The sequence below is a fragment of the Podarcis pityusensis genome (assembly GCF_964106645.2).
Source record: "Podarcis pityusensis genome assembly, chromosome: 7".
In the NCBI taxonomy this organism is placed as follows: Eukaryota; Metazoa; Chordata; class Lepidosauria; order Squamata; family Lacertidae; genus Podarcis; species Podarcis pityusensis.
The window spans coordinates 74,301,085-74,315,682 of NC_138031.1; the positions used below are offsets into that span (position 1 = coordinate 74,301,085).

The following is a 14,598-nucleotide window of genomic DNA, read 5'->3' on the forward strand; positions in this document are numbered from 1 at the left end:
GAGACTTCCGGGTTGGCGCCTCCAGACAATGGCGGAGTTCCTCCAATCGGGAGGAATTTGCTCCGTGGAAATTAGGGTCTGACCGCCACGGCAAAGGCGGAGACCCACTGAAATCACAGGCGGGAGAAGCCTGTGAACTTGGGATTCGGCTGGCACCCTTTGCGCCTCCCCTACTCGCGGGGAAACCCTGATTTGGGGATCCGGAGCGAAGTGGGGTGAGTGGCACGGTGCTTCGAATTGACTGCTTCTTTCACGGAGTGAAGCCGCATCGCTGTTGCCGGAGAGCGCTGACTTTTTCCTGTGGACAATTGGATTTTAAACAATTACCCGTGAGTAGAACGGGAAATTAGATCCTTAAATTCATTAATTTGGCATCGAAACGGGAAGGTTTTAAACAGGAAGTCTGCCTTCCTTTTTTGTAGACTGAAGCAAATAAGTTGCAAGTTAAAGCCTTGGAAAGTTTATTTTTGTAAAGGATTAAATCTTCATCGGTTAAAACTATTAAACCCCCCTTGGAAGCAGGAGAAGAGGGGGAAAATTTTGGACCTAGTGGCCTGCAGGAGAGAGTGAAAAACCAAATTACCACTGCTCCGAACCTGAAAACGGGCTGCCAAAAAGAGTGACGTTTTTTGACAGCTAGTTAAATAAGAGAAATATATTGTTTCCATTGTCCTTATCTGCGTTTAAAAAGCAGGAAAAGTAACTGAAAACTGAAACTAACTTTATAGATTAAATTGTGTTTGAAAGGATTGATACAAGTGGAGACTGTTTCCCTCTAGAGGGAGCTTTTGAAACTGTTACAAGAGTGGAGCTGGGGTTTTTCCAGCTGCAAGATAAGAACTGTGTGAATTAGAATTGACCTTGGATTTTAAAAATGTTGACAGAAGGAGCCTTAGTGACTGTATTATGTAAGATAAGCTATTCGTTGGAACAGCTCCACAAGAAGACGGATGCTATGAATACCAAACTTGAGAATTTGGGACAAAAAGTGATTAATTTGGGACAAAAAGTGATCATTAATACAGAAATTGTTCAGGATTTGACACAGGAACCTACTTTGACAGGACAAACTGGGGAGAAGACGAAGGAGAATGTTGGTGTTGTTGAACCTAAAATAATACAAGTGGAAGCCCCAGTCTTACAGAGGCAAATTGAGGACTATAAGTGGAGGCCTTTTATGAATGAATATAGAAAAAGTCAGGATTTGAAGATTGGAGCCCTGCTTGGATTGGAGAAGGAAGGTTGGATAGACTCTTTCGTGCAGAGATTTACTGACCTTTGGGTCCTGAATCTGGGTCAGGAGGTGATTGGAGTTGTGGGGGCCTTTGGATCTGGGGGAGCCTTGAAACATGATTTGAGATATTGTATGGACATTGGTTTTAGCTGTGGAGAGTTGGTTGGCCTGTCAAGAGGGAATGGGGGCATGGTTGGGTCGGGGCCCCCCCAAGACCTGCGCTTTAGCATCTTCAGCATCAAAGAATATGAAGAAAAACTGCAGAAGGGACTTGGAAAAGATTTAAGAGCCTCGGACAGAAGATCTCCAGGTTGATGAACTATATGGAATGGACGGAAATGACTGGCAGAATCCAAAACCAGGGAGAAGAGATGGTGGTAGAAGATTGGGAAAGTTTAAAGTTTATATATAGAAATATTGTAAATTTAATGAGTGTTAGAAAATTGTTGGAATGAAACTTTATGGCTTTAGCAGAAATGTTATAAGGAGTTAAGTATAAATAAGTATTTCAGTATTAATGGTAAATAAGGTAAAAAATATGTTAAAATATTCATAATGATAAAAATAGAGAAAGATGGAAAGGAATTGCTGAAACAAGTAATAGAAGTGGAATACAAAAAGGGAGGTGAGAGGAGGTCGATGAAATAAGGGAATGAAAGATAGAGTAATGAAATGGTATGGTATATGTTTTTAAATTGTTGTTTTGCTTTGTTTAGTTTAGTGTGCTAAGGTTGTGTTTTGTATTGTTTATTGTATTGTTTTTTCTTCTCTCTCTCTTTTCTTCTTCTCTGCTCTATTTTGTCTTTCTCTCTCGCCTTTTTTCTTCTTTTTTCTTTTCTTGTAAGTTTTAAAAGCGATAAAGATTATTTTTTTTAAAAAAATAGAATATTGGATTGTGACCTGGGAGGCCAGAGATCCAAACCCCATTCAGCCATGGAGCTCACTGGGCGATCTGGGGCCAGTCACTGTCTCTCAGACTTCTCTACATCATGGTGTTGTTGTTGTTATGTACTGAAGTTCTCACCCTGGGCCAGCAGGGGGATACTGTAGATAGTTTTCACTCAGGTCCACATATGCAAATAAGGGATTGAAAGTGACGTTCAGTGATTGAATAGTTACAGAAAGTTGTTACTGTTGCGTTGTAGTGGAGCTCTATATAAGCAGGCTGGCTGAACCCTTCAGTTCAGTTCTGTTCTGGCCTGTGAATAAACAAGTGCTGTTTGAAGAATCGCTGTGTCGTCTGATATGTTCACCCACAACTTAACAGTTGTGTGGATAAAATGGAGAGAAGCAGGAACCATGCAGGCTGCCACCACTTTTCATGGTCGATAGAACCAGGGTCCAATCACACAGGCATTTGCACCAATGTTATCCAGTGCACCAAAGGCCACTGAAATAGTAGAAGGCAAAAGGGGTGGGTGGGAACAAATGCCCAATTAATTAAGATGTCCGCCTGGGAAATGGGATGCAGAAGCCACCAGATCAGCTGCTTACTTGTGAGTAGCCTCAGCTCAAACAAGCTGTTTTGGAAATGCTGGGGCTGGTGAGATGCTGCAAACTGCAGAAGGAAGTTGCAGAAGGAAGAGGCAGCAGAAATCTAGAGAAAAGAGGCTGTTTCTTGAGGGAGTGGCAGGAAGGCAAGCAAGCTATCAAGCAGGAAGAAAAGCAGGCCAGAAAGATCCCCCTGGATTATGTGGGAACTGATGGAGAGTGTGTGCTACATTTCCACCATCCTCATTATGAGTGTTCAGCATTTTAGTGTGAATATCTCCTGCTAAGCACATTGTGTCCGCAGCTTTGACTAATGTACACTTTTCTTGCAAGTAGCTTCTCCTAATATTTGCATATGCTATTTTCACTTAATATTTTCATATTATACACATTCCCCACCCCACCAATATATGCCTGTTTGTAAACATTCTTTGGCTGGAGAATTTGGGTAAGTGTGAATTTCAAGGGATGGCAGTGTTTAGTTCTCACATTGTTTCAGAAAGTGTGGATTTGAGAAATTCAGATTTAAATGCAAACTAAAATGTATGTGCAGAGGGCTGTATTTCATAGCACTGTGTAGGTTATCATTGTTGCTTCTATAAGCTGGGTATCAACAAGATCTATGTAGGAAATTCTTTCTACAATATGTATGTAATATTATAAGGTTAGTGCTGCAGTCTTAAACCCTTTATTATTATATTAGGTTCAGAGGGAATATGTTCATTTGTTCCATCAAACATCACTATGGTTATCTCTTATCCAACCAGCAAGCTCATTGACAATCTTTATCTTGTTCGACCTAACAACAGTCCTCTAAGACAAAATAATCAAAATTCCATTTTTTGGTAGCAATGAGAAAATGAAACCACAGATGCCTACTTAACTGCCATAATTTGTCTGTAGTCTTGATAATCTGCCAGAAAATCCAGCTCTGGTTTTTCAGAATGCTCAGGTGTGATAGCTTTTCAGATGCTTCGGGTTGAAAACTGGGTCATCCATTATTAGGCAGAGAAATTTCCTCCAGTTTTATCGCCGCAAATGAAATTGGTCATTAGAGCTCTGTTGGCAGTGGGCTTTCTTAAAGCATGCTCATTTGTGTCACTAAATTTCCTAATAATAATGTTTCTGATGGGTTATGCAAAATGATAAATAAATGGCCATTTCCAATAAGTGAATTTTACTTGGGTCTATTAGCAGCAGGAATACACAATTTATATTAATGAAAGGCTCAGTTATGGGCTGATTACAGGTGATGGTAGTGCTTTACATATTTTTTAATACTAATATTCATAGAATCAGCTAACAACTGGCTATTTTATTTTCTATATCTGAAGAGCATTTAAATTTTATGTATATTAAGAGCATGATTCACTTTCTGTGACACTCAGTAAATTGTGTCTTGCCATCCCAATACTACGAATTGCTAAAACTTGCCATCTAATTTCTGCATTATTTTGCGACTAAAAAGAACAAACCATGCAGAGGTTTGCAACAAAGTAGAAACAACATTTGTATGTAGGTTAAGTTTTGTCTAAGCTGAGGACTGCATCAAACATTTGGGAAATGAAAAATCAAGTGGATTGCTAAATTTCAATGCACACATTGGGCAAGGAGGTGAAGATCAGGTCATTTCACAATAGATCACACAAATATTGACTTCTTCAAGCACCCCGATTTTGGGTTATTCTCCCCTCCCACAGAAACCCCCAGAAAACCCACTGGAGAGATTTTGGGGTGTCACAGATGATAAGGAATAGGGTACAGGAAACTTGATTTCTGTGCACTTCCTTAGGGTTGTACCAATGGCCTCAAATTTCCTTCTAACTTCACTTTCTCATGTGCTCACTCTTTTGCATGGGTTTGTTGTCTGACACTAAGGAACTGGGCAGATGGAAAATAGAAAGCAGCACAGCTGTATCATGGTAAGCAGTTAGAGCAGCAGGATTGTTGACTGTTGAAGTGTTTTTAGGTGGGTTTAGCCCTGAAGGTAGGGACACGGGTGGCGCTGTGGGTTAAACCACAGAGCCTAGAGCTTGCCAATCAGAAGGTTGGCGGTTCAAATCCCCACGACGGGGTGAGCTCCTATTGCTGGGTCCCTGCTCCTGCCAACCTAGCAGTTCGAAAGCACGTCAAAGTGCAAGTAGATAAATAGGTACCGCTCCGGCAGGAAGGTAAACAGCGTTTCCGTGTGCTGCTCTGGTTCGCCAGAAGCGGCTTAGTCATGCTGGACACATGACCCAGAAGCTCTGTGTCGGCTCCCTCGGCCAATAAAGCGAGATGAGCGCCGCAACCCCAGAATCATCCGCAACTGGACCTAACAGTCAGGGGTCCCTTTACCTTTAGCCCTGAAGGTAAACCTGGGGTACTGAGACAACTTACGTTAACAACGTAACCTTAATTGTGTATGTTTAGAAGTAGGTGTCATTGAGTTCAATGGGGCATACTCTCAGGTAAATGGGTACAGGATTACAGCATAATTCCATTCACCTAGTGACACTATGGGGTGCCAGGGTGAGAAGAGAGCAGAAAGGACTCGCAACATCCCCCAGGCATGTCACAGTTACCAAAAAGACCTAGGGAAGCTTCAAAGGCAAAGGCTGAAAAGATTTGCAACTCTAATAGTCAAATTCAAATTTTGCCAAATGTGACTTTGTGCAAAATGTTGCTTTATGCTCTGTCCTAAGTGATGTCTGCCTGCTGTATTTGTATTAAATTGAACCGAGGAGCATTCCAAAAGGTTTTCCAATTTTTTTTTACCGTTTCCCCCCAGTTTAGAAACACCAGACCACAGATATGTACTAATGTGTTACATATCCAGCAATAACTCTACATGCTCACTTTTAATGTTATATTACAAATCGAGGAAGACAAAATACAAAAGTTTAAGATTTAGAATTCCTGTGTTCATTTGACAGCAATACATCCATTATGCACTGTGTTTGAGAATTGTTCTGATAAACTTGGATTGCTCCAGTGTATATTCTAGATCATTTCTTTCAGAGAGCTTTCTTTCATATTATCATTATTGATGAATTAACAAACACAACATCACTCACAGTTTCTTTTATAATCTTGAGTTTTCTGTAGATTCAAGGCACGCTGCCTTGAAATGGTTTTTAAAAGTCCATTTTTTTTGTATACATTTTATTCTTCTCTACGAAGCAAATAACCCAGCTGCAAATGGAATAAAGAAAAAGCCAGTTAATGAATTGATCCATTCTGCAGTATGCAAACATTGCCCTTACATGACATTACAAATCGTTTCTATTTCTTTGAAGTCAATAACAATAGGAAGCCACTCAAGTTGCCAAGTAGGAATCAGAAGGGGTCCTGTGCTGCATGCTAACAGTAGTCAAAAATAGCAAGAATGTTCCAGCATTAATGTAGGAGATGAATGCCACAATAAGAACCCAGTTTAAACATATTGTCACTCTTCATTTCAAGTGGAAGCCTTCATGTTTAATGCAAGGAAAGTACTCAGACAATGGATAGCTCAGCTGCTTAGAGCATGGTGCTGATAACCCCAAGGTAGTAGGTTCAATCCCCATATGGGACAATGGTTTATTCCTGGTTTGGACTGGATCACTGGGTCTCAAGTTTTTTTGGGGACCACAATTCCCATCATCCCTGACCACTGGTCCTGCTATCTAGGGATGATGGGAGTTGTAGTCCAAAAACAGCTGGACAAGATGATCCTCAGGGTCCCTTCCAATTCTATGGTTTGATAATTCTATGGCAATCTGGAGCACAACATTGTTCGATTTGTTTCATGTGGCATGTAAGAGCCTGCATGAAATGTATGGCCAATGAATGTTCAATATAGTAGCAGCATGCTAGGCATGGAGTTGCCATTCCAGAGTAGCATCCTTATAAGTTGGGGTTGCCACCCCCAGACTGATCATTTGTTGAGAAGAGAGGGAGTGATTAGGGCTGAGCAATATCTGGTTTTCAGTATTGTGGTATATCACCAGCTCAACATCATGATTTACGGATATATCAGAATGTCTGCAATAAGGATGGAGTTATGTAGAGGCATTGGCTGGCTTCACAGTTTTTCCTGCATTGTGATTTTTGCATGGTGCGCATGCACACACACATGCATCCTGATTCACAGTACAGTGGTACCTTGGGTTACATACACCTCGGGTTACAAACACTTTGGGACTCCCTAACCCGGAAGTAGTACCTCCGGTAAAGAACTTTACCTCAGGATGAGAACAGAAATCGCATGGCGGCAGTAGGAGGCCCCATTATCTAAAGTGGTACCTCAGGCTAAGAACCGTTTCAGGTTAAGAATGGACCTCTGGGACGAATTAAGTTCGTAACCAGAGTACCACTGTATATTGACAATATATCACCCAACCCTAGCACACATCATAATTTGTGATATATTACCAGGTCAAAAATTATGAAACTGATATCACAATATGGACTTCAAATCTGAAGAATTAGCCATGAAGTCACATACCAGTGATCAGACAGATTCATTGAGACTTTGCCCATGTGGCTACAACGCAAAGCACACGTCGTGCTGCTGCTTTTATATTTCCCATACTATCACCCTTTGAAATGTTTGGGCAATAGCCCTGGGTAATTGTGGTGCCACCTCGGCGTGCGTGCAATAGCTCCACCCACGCCAGGGTGGGGGGAACCAGGTTGAGACCCTGCCCGCAACCCGAACCATCTATTAAGATGATCCCATCTACAGATATTCATGGAAAATAAGATGATCAGTGACTATAGTTATATGCTACCTCCAGGATCAGAGACACTCTGAATATTGATTGCTAGGGAGCAGCAGGATCAGACTGTTGCCCTCACAGCAGTTTATGGGTTTTCAACACATAGTGTAGTCCACGTTTAACTGAATTGCTTCTTTGATGTTTCTAGATCCAGCCTAGGTCTCTTCTGTTGATAGCAACACTGTGACAACTGCATATCTTATTATGAACAAAACTGTGTCTTTTCTCTCAGTCTGGGTCTTTAAAAATAAGTAAATTTGTGACTGAATGCAGTTATATTTGGAACTAAGCATGGGGAAATTACAGTAACCTCCTAAGGCAAGATTTCATGAGTGTTCTTTTTAAATGCACATATTAGCCGAAATCACCTTTTCCAAGCAAAATGCTGAGCATTTAGTATTTGTTGTGCATACTGCTGCTGAATTGCTATTGTTCCTAATCTGTTTTTGTAGCCTGCTTTTTATACTATTAACAGTCCTATAAAACAGGCCTCATATGCTGACATTGTATCAAATAGTAGTGAAAGATAAACCATGAATGATATTACTCATTCACTGTTGCACTTCTGTGGCTAGATGTTACTCAATAAATATTTACTAACCTGCCGTATTCCCATGTTAGAAATATCTGTAGATTTCCTCTTCAGCAAGTGTTTACACCTACAAATCACTGTGGACAACCCATCTGGGGGGTAGGGAGATGGTACTCCTTGAAAATATGTCCTTGTTATTGGTAATAATAATAATAATAATAAGCCATTCAAAAGGACACAAAGTTGGGATTTCTGAAAATTGTTATTAATCAAGGCATTTGTGGGCAAATACGATCAGAGAATAGGAGAGCCAGTGCAAATAATCTCATACGGTTCAATGTAGTTTGAACTTAGACCCTTAATTATAAAATTATTGTAAACCTAGCCTAAAAAAGATTTCTCTTGAGGTTGCTACAACCATCTACAAAAACAACATGATGAACACCCCTGATATTTTTTTCTAGTATTTTTGGAACTTCCTCTACTTTGAAATTCGTCAGTTGCTTGAACCAAGCATCTTCAAACTCACCTCAAATTTTTAAGGGGTATTCAGTTAAGTGACATTCGGTGCAGTTATCCTCACTAAAATGAAGTGTCTGCATGGCTTTTCTATTAACTTGAGAAAAATATAAGGGCTCTGACTGCATTATTTTTCATGTAACTTCCCTGACATATGTTAGTCCAAAGTAGCCTTCCGATTTCAGCATGTGATTCCAGTCTGAGAAGGTCATTATAGGGCTAGCCATAATACCATTCATTGCATGCTTATTTCTTTAACATGCCGTAAATGAAAAACAGTTGACTTAAAACATCTGAAAACACCAAGAGATTACTGCTGCTTGTATGGTAATACCACTTTTTGGCACTGTCCCATATCTAGAAGCACCTCACAGGTTCTGGGAAGATAGGAGTGTAAAGCATGTTCCATTCTATTGCATGAATTTTCAGTGGTTGCACTACTTAGTTCCCTGTACAATGTTCTTTAAGAACCAGAGGAAATATGCAGCCATGACTTTTTATAGTACGCTTTTTAAAGAAATGAACAAAGAATAACATCTCGGAGGACTTTGGAGGAACCTTCTCAGGCAAAGTATGAAGTGTTGGTGGGTTCAATCATGACTCGAGGCCAAGGCTGGATCTAGACATATGAAAGAAGCATTTCAGTTTAAAGCGTTGTTAATTTAAACAGGGAAAACAGGTAGAGAAAAAGGGGACTCCACTTCACCACCTGGTGGCACAGTTACGAACTTAATTTGTTCCAGATGTCTGTTCTTAACCTGAAACTGTTCTTAGTTAGAGGCGTGCTTTCGCTAATGGGACCTCTTGCTTCTGCTGCGCCGCCGCCGGCACACACTTTCCATTCTCGTCCTGGGGGAAAGTTCTCAACTCAAGGTAACTCTTCCAGGTTAGCGGAATTTGTAACCTGAAGGTATTTGTAACCTGAGGTGTTTGTAACTTGAGGTACCACTGTAAATAGCTTTTTCTCTTTTTCTCTTTTCTAGCTGAGCACCAAGATGAAGCTCAAATGGTTTCCTTACAGCAACAAGGGGTGGGGATATTATTTATACCCCAGCTACTGTGGGCAGCTTACAACATATATAAAACATAGTAAAATTAAACATTTTTAAAAATCCCAATACAGGGCTGCCTTCAGATGTCTTCTAAAAGTTATGTAGATCTTTATCTCCTTGACATCTGAAGGGAGGGTACCATGAGATTGAATGATTGGGCACTTGGCCCAGAATATATACCTTAAACTGGCCCAGGCAATACCCCACCACCACCTGTGATAGGTCACCTTTAAGATGCAATTAGCCAATTATAACGCTGGCCCTATTTCAGCAGGGATTGGCTGCCTGCCAGTCACCAACATTACCATTGGAGCATTTTAGAATCCTTCTAGTCTCTCGTCAACTAGATGAGTCTCCTCAGCTCAAGGAGGCATCAAGGCCTAGCAGTGCCTTCATACATAACAAAGAACATGTAACAATTCTGAAGGAAGTATGAAGAAATTTCAAAGAAGGCAAAATCTTATTAAGAATGGCCCAAATTCTGTTTAGAACAGGATTGATGAGTACATACTGTGGTGATCACACAGGGTCCCCGGACGTTTCACCATCTATTGATCCCTGTGCCACCACTTTATTTCTCGCTGCCACCACCCAGGCCCTACCTGGTACAATACTGAGTCCAGTCAGGGTTAAATTGGAACATAAACTTCTATTTATTTATTCTAGTTTAACAAGCATGTGGTTTCATAAACTGTATCAGTCAATTACAGTCATGGGGTGCCTATCCAGACCTATAACTTCCGCTACCTGCTCTCACTCACTAAACCACCTCTTAGATATTTACTTGTCTTCCTAGCCCCTACCTGTTCCTGACTCAGCTTTTTTCGCTACACTAACTCAACCTACCCACAGACTCTATCCCAATTCACTCCCAACGAACTCCCCCCTTTGCCCCTCCCAGAGCTGGTTTTATAGTCCCTCTGACTCCACCCCCCTGGGTTCTGATTGGGTAACCTGTTTAACTATTTCACCTCCAGCACTCTCGTATGTTAACGTCACACATACGTCTTTAGTTGCTAAACAGATGTTCTCCTAAAGCCAGATCTGAGGAAGATGAGCAGGGGCAGGAAACATTCTGGTGTAAGTGAAACATTTTAGGAAGAGGAATGCTAAAAGGATACGTGAAAGATACATAAGGGTGGACAAATCCAACACAGAATGCAGGTCACGGGGCTGTACACCATGGAAATAATGGAGATTGCTAACTTTTTATTCCCGTTTTTAATAAGTTCTTTTGCATTTGTTTTGGCAGATCAACCTTACCAACTGTGGTCGAGTGAGGAGTTAAAACTGTACTGCTGAGACCTTGGGTGTGAAATCACTTTTGCAGGTAGGAAACAAAGGGTTTTTAAAAATATCAGCTGGCCTGTAGACACTTCTGTTTGGTGTTTCCAAAGGTTTGTGCTCACTTGGTTAGATGTTACAGCACACCCCCGCAACTGTTCAACGGCAGGTCCCTCACCTTATGCCACATCACAAATATTTTTGAAATGTCTCCATTTCAAAGGCAATTGACAAGTAGCATGGGATAGGACATGGGCCTTGATCCATGCTGCTTTGGATCCTGACCTTTCTCTTTAAATAATATTTATTTAATATTTAATATTTATATTGAAAATGAATTTTCCCAATATCCTCTAAAATAGCAATGGATGCCAGAATGCCACTGGCCTGGAGATGGGATTCCATGGATTGACCATGTATTCAATGCACAATGCAAAGGCTATTTTGTGAGAGTCACCAACACACCTGGTATTTTTGCCCAATGTGTGTTATCCTTTCTGCTCCTAGTTTATGTGTGCATTAGTGTGTCATATATTCATATGCTTGTACTGCTTCTCACAAAATGTCATAAACCTGACGCCAGATACACATGCTCCAGAGGTTACCATGGCACAAAGGATGTGATAAATGTGTGTAAATGTCTGTCTCAACTCAAGAAGTATGTATAGAGTAGGAACACTACAGCAGAGCCATGCGAGTGATTGGTTCCTTTTGAAACAGGTGTAAATATGTCTCTGTTCAGTGTGTTTTCTTCAGGTATATATATATATAGCCTGGAGGAAATGAACGTCCTTTTACAGGGTGTTTATATTTCTGAAAGGACACAAATTCCTTTATAAACATCAGCACTGTCTACCACTGAATCAGACCAATGGGTTCATTTAGCCTCGTGCTGCCTTGTGACTGGCAATGGCTTTCTGAATTCTCAGACAGTGATCTTTCCTGGCCTTGCTGCCAGAGAACCTTTTAAATGGAGAAGGCAGGGGCTGAAGTAAGGAACTTGCAGATGCAAAGCATGCACTCTACCACTGAGCTATGGCCCTCTCCTCGGAGCTCTTTCATGGTACATTTCCTGTCATAATTATAAGGCACTGCTTTTGTCAAATGGGATGCATCTCACTTCAGAAGCGTACCTCTGAGTTTCCGAGGGAGTGAAAGACAGTCATTGGCTTCCCCCTGTTTATTAGCCGTGTGCTGCTTTTCTCCTTGAATTGTTCCTTACAGAATCCAACTGTACAATGAGTTTTGCCTGCATGTTTTTGTGTGCTTTTGATGCTGGGTCACGGGAGCTGTTGACAGCATTCCTTCCATTCTTCCTTTAAAGTCTGCAGATAGAAGGGTGCTTTAGAACAGGTACTGCCGACATTTGTGCCGTGGCAATGGTCCTAACTGTGAGTTATTGTTGTTATTGGATCTGTTAAGGGGACAGTGAAGGAAGGGATCACCCCAGTCCTGCAAGGGAGGCCATGGATGAAACTCCACACTATTTGATAAGAAACCCTATATTGTAAGGGGTATTGAGGATAGAACTCCACATTATAGGGGGGACACAGGAAGGAAGCAAGGTCGGAAGGGGGCCACTGTCAGAAAAAAGGTTGAGAAACACTATGTTAAAGCATCTTCCCCTTTCTTACCTTCTGTTCTGTGCATGCTCCCAAGTGCACTATTTTGCGATCCCTTGGCTCAGCACCCTGTGCAGGGGGATTCACTCACTCTGCCCTAAACCTGGCACTGTTCTTCCTGATGTTGCTTTCTGTGGGACCAGCAGAAAACTGAGTGTGAATGGATAGCATTTCTAATACAGAATAAGATTGTATGATTAAGAGCTGGTATGTGTTGGTGTGTTCCTTTACATCAGGCCAATCTCGCTTAGCCTTTAATTATCCTGTCAGTAGCTGAAAATGCAGAGTGGGTTCCGGAACAATAGAAGTTGGGCGGTTTCAGCTGAGTTTTCCTTCAGCTTGTGCAGCTGTTGTCCCAGTCATGTTCCTTTCAAGTTAGCATGACAAGTGATCATCCAGGGCATCATATTGCCACCCACTCTTGAGATAATCTTCCCCCATCCCGTCAAACATAAAATGCAATACTCATGCAGAGAAATCGCTTCCTTACGATCAGAGGAATGCGTTGGGAGGCATGAAGAAGCTGCCCTGTTGTAGGACAACAATCCCCTATTTGCTTTATAGATGTCTCTGTAATTTAAACAGCAGGCAGAACCAGCACACAGCTGTAGATGCTCAGGGTGGGGGGGGGGTGAGGACACCCAGAGACTCATAAATCATGGGGAGGATTAAAAGCAATGAACATTTATCTTCTTAACCCTGTAAAGCAATACTGCAAAGCCAAGGATTACAACTTGCTGTGCATGTAATCTTTGTTTGGGGATAAAAGGTGTTGAGCTTTTTTTCCTCACTTGCTTTTCTTTCTTTTTTTCTCTTCTTCTTTAAAAAACGATTCCCTCAATTAACAATGATGCATGCCTGTTGGGGAAGGGAGGGAAAAGGGGGGGGGAGGAACCCAATTGAAAATGTATTACTTTAACACTAAATTAGGGGACTTTAAAGCTAGAAGTGAAGGTAATTGGACAGCCACCTAAAGAAGAAAGAAGAAAGGCAGCCATGTATCCAGCTCTGAGTTACCTTCCACATTTCATAGGATTTAATCGTGTCACCAAGGCACCATAGTACTCCATGTTTCTCTGTTACAGTACTTCCACATCAGATTGTGTCCAAAGCTTCTTCTCTAAAGGTATTTTGTATACTGTGTCTCCTTAAGTGCTTTGCATCACTTGGACACTGAGGTCCAGCACCGAGGGCCTTCTGGCAGTTCCCTCACTGCGAGAAGCCAAGTTACAGGGAACCAGGCAGAAGGCCTTCTCGGTAGTGGTGCCCGCCCTGTGGAACGCCCTCCCACCAGATGTCAAAGAGAACAACAACTTCCAGACTTTTAGAAGACATCTGAAGGCAGCCCTATTTAGGGAAGCTTTTAATGTTTGATGTATTACAGTATTTTATTCTCTCTCTTTTTTGGAAGCCGCCCAGAGTGGCTGGGGAAGCCCAGCCAGATGGGTGGGGTATAAATAATAAATTATTATTATTATTATTATTATTATTATTATTATTATTATTATTGCATCAGTTATGCTCAGCATGCTTTGAAAGGGCAAAAGCAGGGGGGGACCTGAACAACCAAAGGGCAAGTGGGACTGCCCAGTTTATGTGTAAAGGAGATCTGGTCATGGGCTTGCCCACACTTCCATTCGTCCAACTGCTTTCCTCTGGGAAAACCCACTATTTACCACTGAATCAGAGCAGATGTCAATGGGTTTTTCTGTGGATTGATGTTTGCTCTGATTTAGCAGGAAATGGCAAGTTTCCCTGGGAAAAGCAGTGGGTCAAAACTACGCTCATTTCGTAAGAGAGCAAGTGCTAAACAGACTGGTTTGGTGGTTCCAAAACATGTGCTTACTAACAGATTCCAGGCTTGTCTTGCATGTACAAATGCAAGTATGAGTGGAAGGAATGTGATTCTATCTGTACAGTCAAGCTCATGCCATCTTACCCAGCCACTGTGGCAATGAATCAACTGTAACCTTGTAGCCTTTAAAACTCATGCTGTTGGAGGAGTCCCTTCTGCATGCCACAAGTCTAGTCCAGAGTTCTTACCATTCCAAAGCTGCTCTTTGGGGTCAGTTGTGTCTTGTCCCTCTTGAAGAGGGCAGGCAGTATGCAGCACAGCTCTGGA

At 41.6% G+C, this 14,598-nt stretch overlaps 2 protein-coding genes across 3 annotated transcripts in view; one reads left to right on the forward strand and one right to left on the reverse strand.

Moving 5' to 3' along the window:
* The window catches only part of CDH12 (cadherin 12), a 721,954-nt gene that overhangs the window by 226,218 nt on the left and 481,138 nt on the right, over positions 1-14,598 (forward strand). For both annotated transcript variants that reach the window (XM_081014754.1, XM_081014753.1), the window contains exon 2: positions 10,823-10,900. The gene's annotated coding sequence lies outside the window, so the exon portion shown is untranslated. The remainder of the gene's footprint in view (positions 1-10,822; positions 10,901-14,598) is intronic.
* Positions 1-14,598, reverse strand: part of LOC308481973 (tigger transposable element-derived protein 1-like) — a 449,404-nt gene that overhangs the window by 204,428 nt on the left and 230,378 nt on the right. The window lies entirely within an intron of this gene.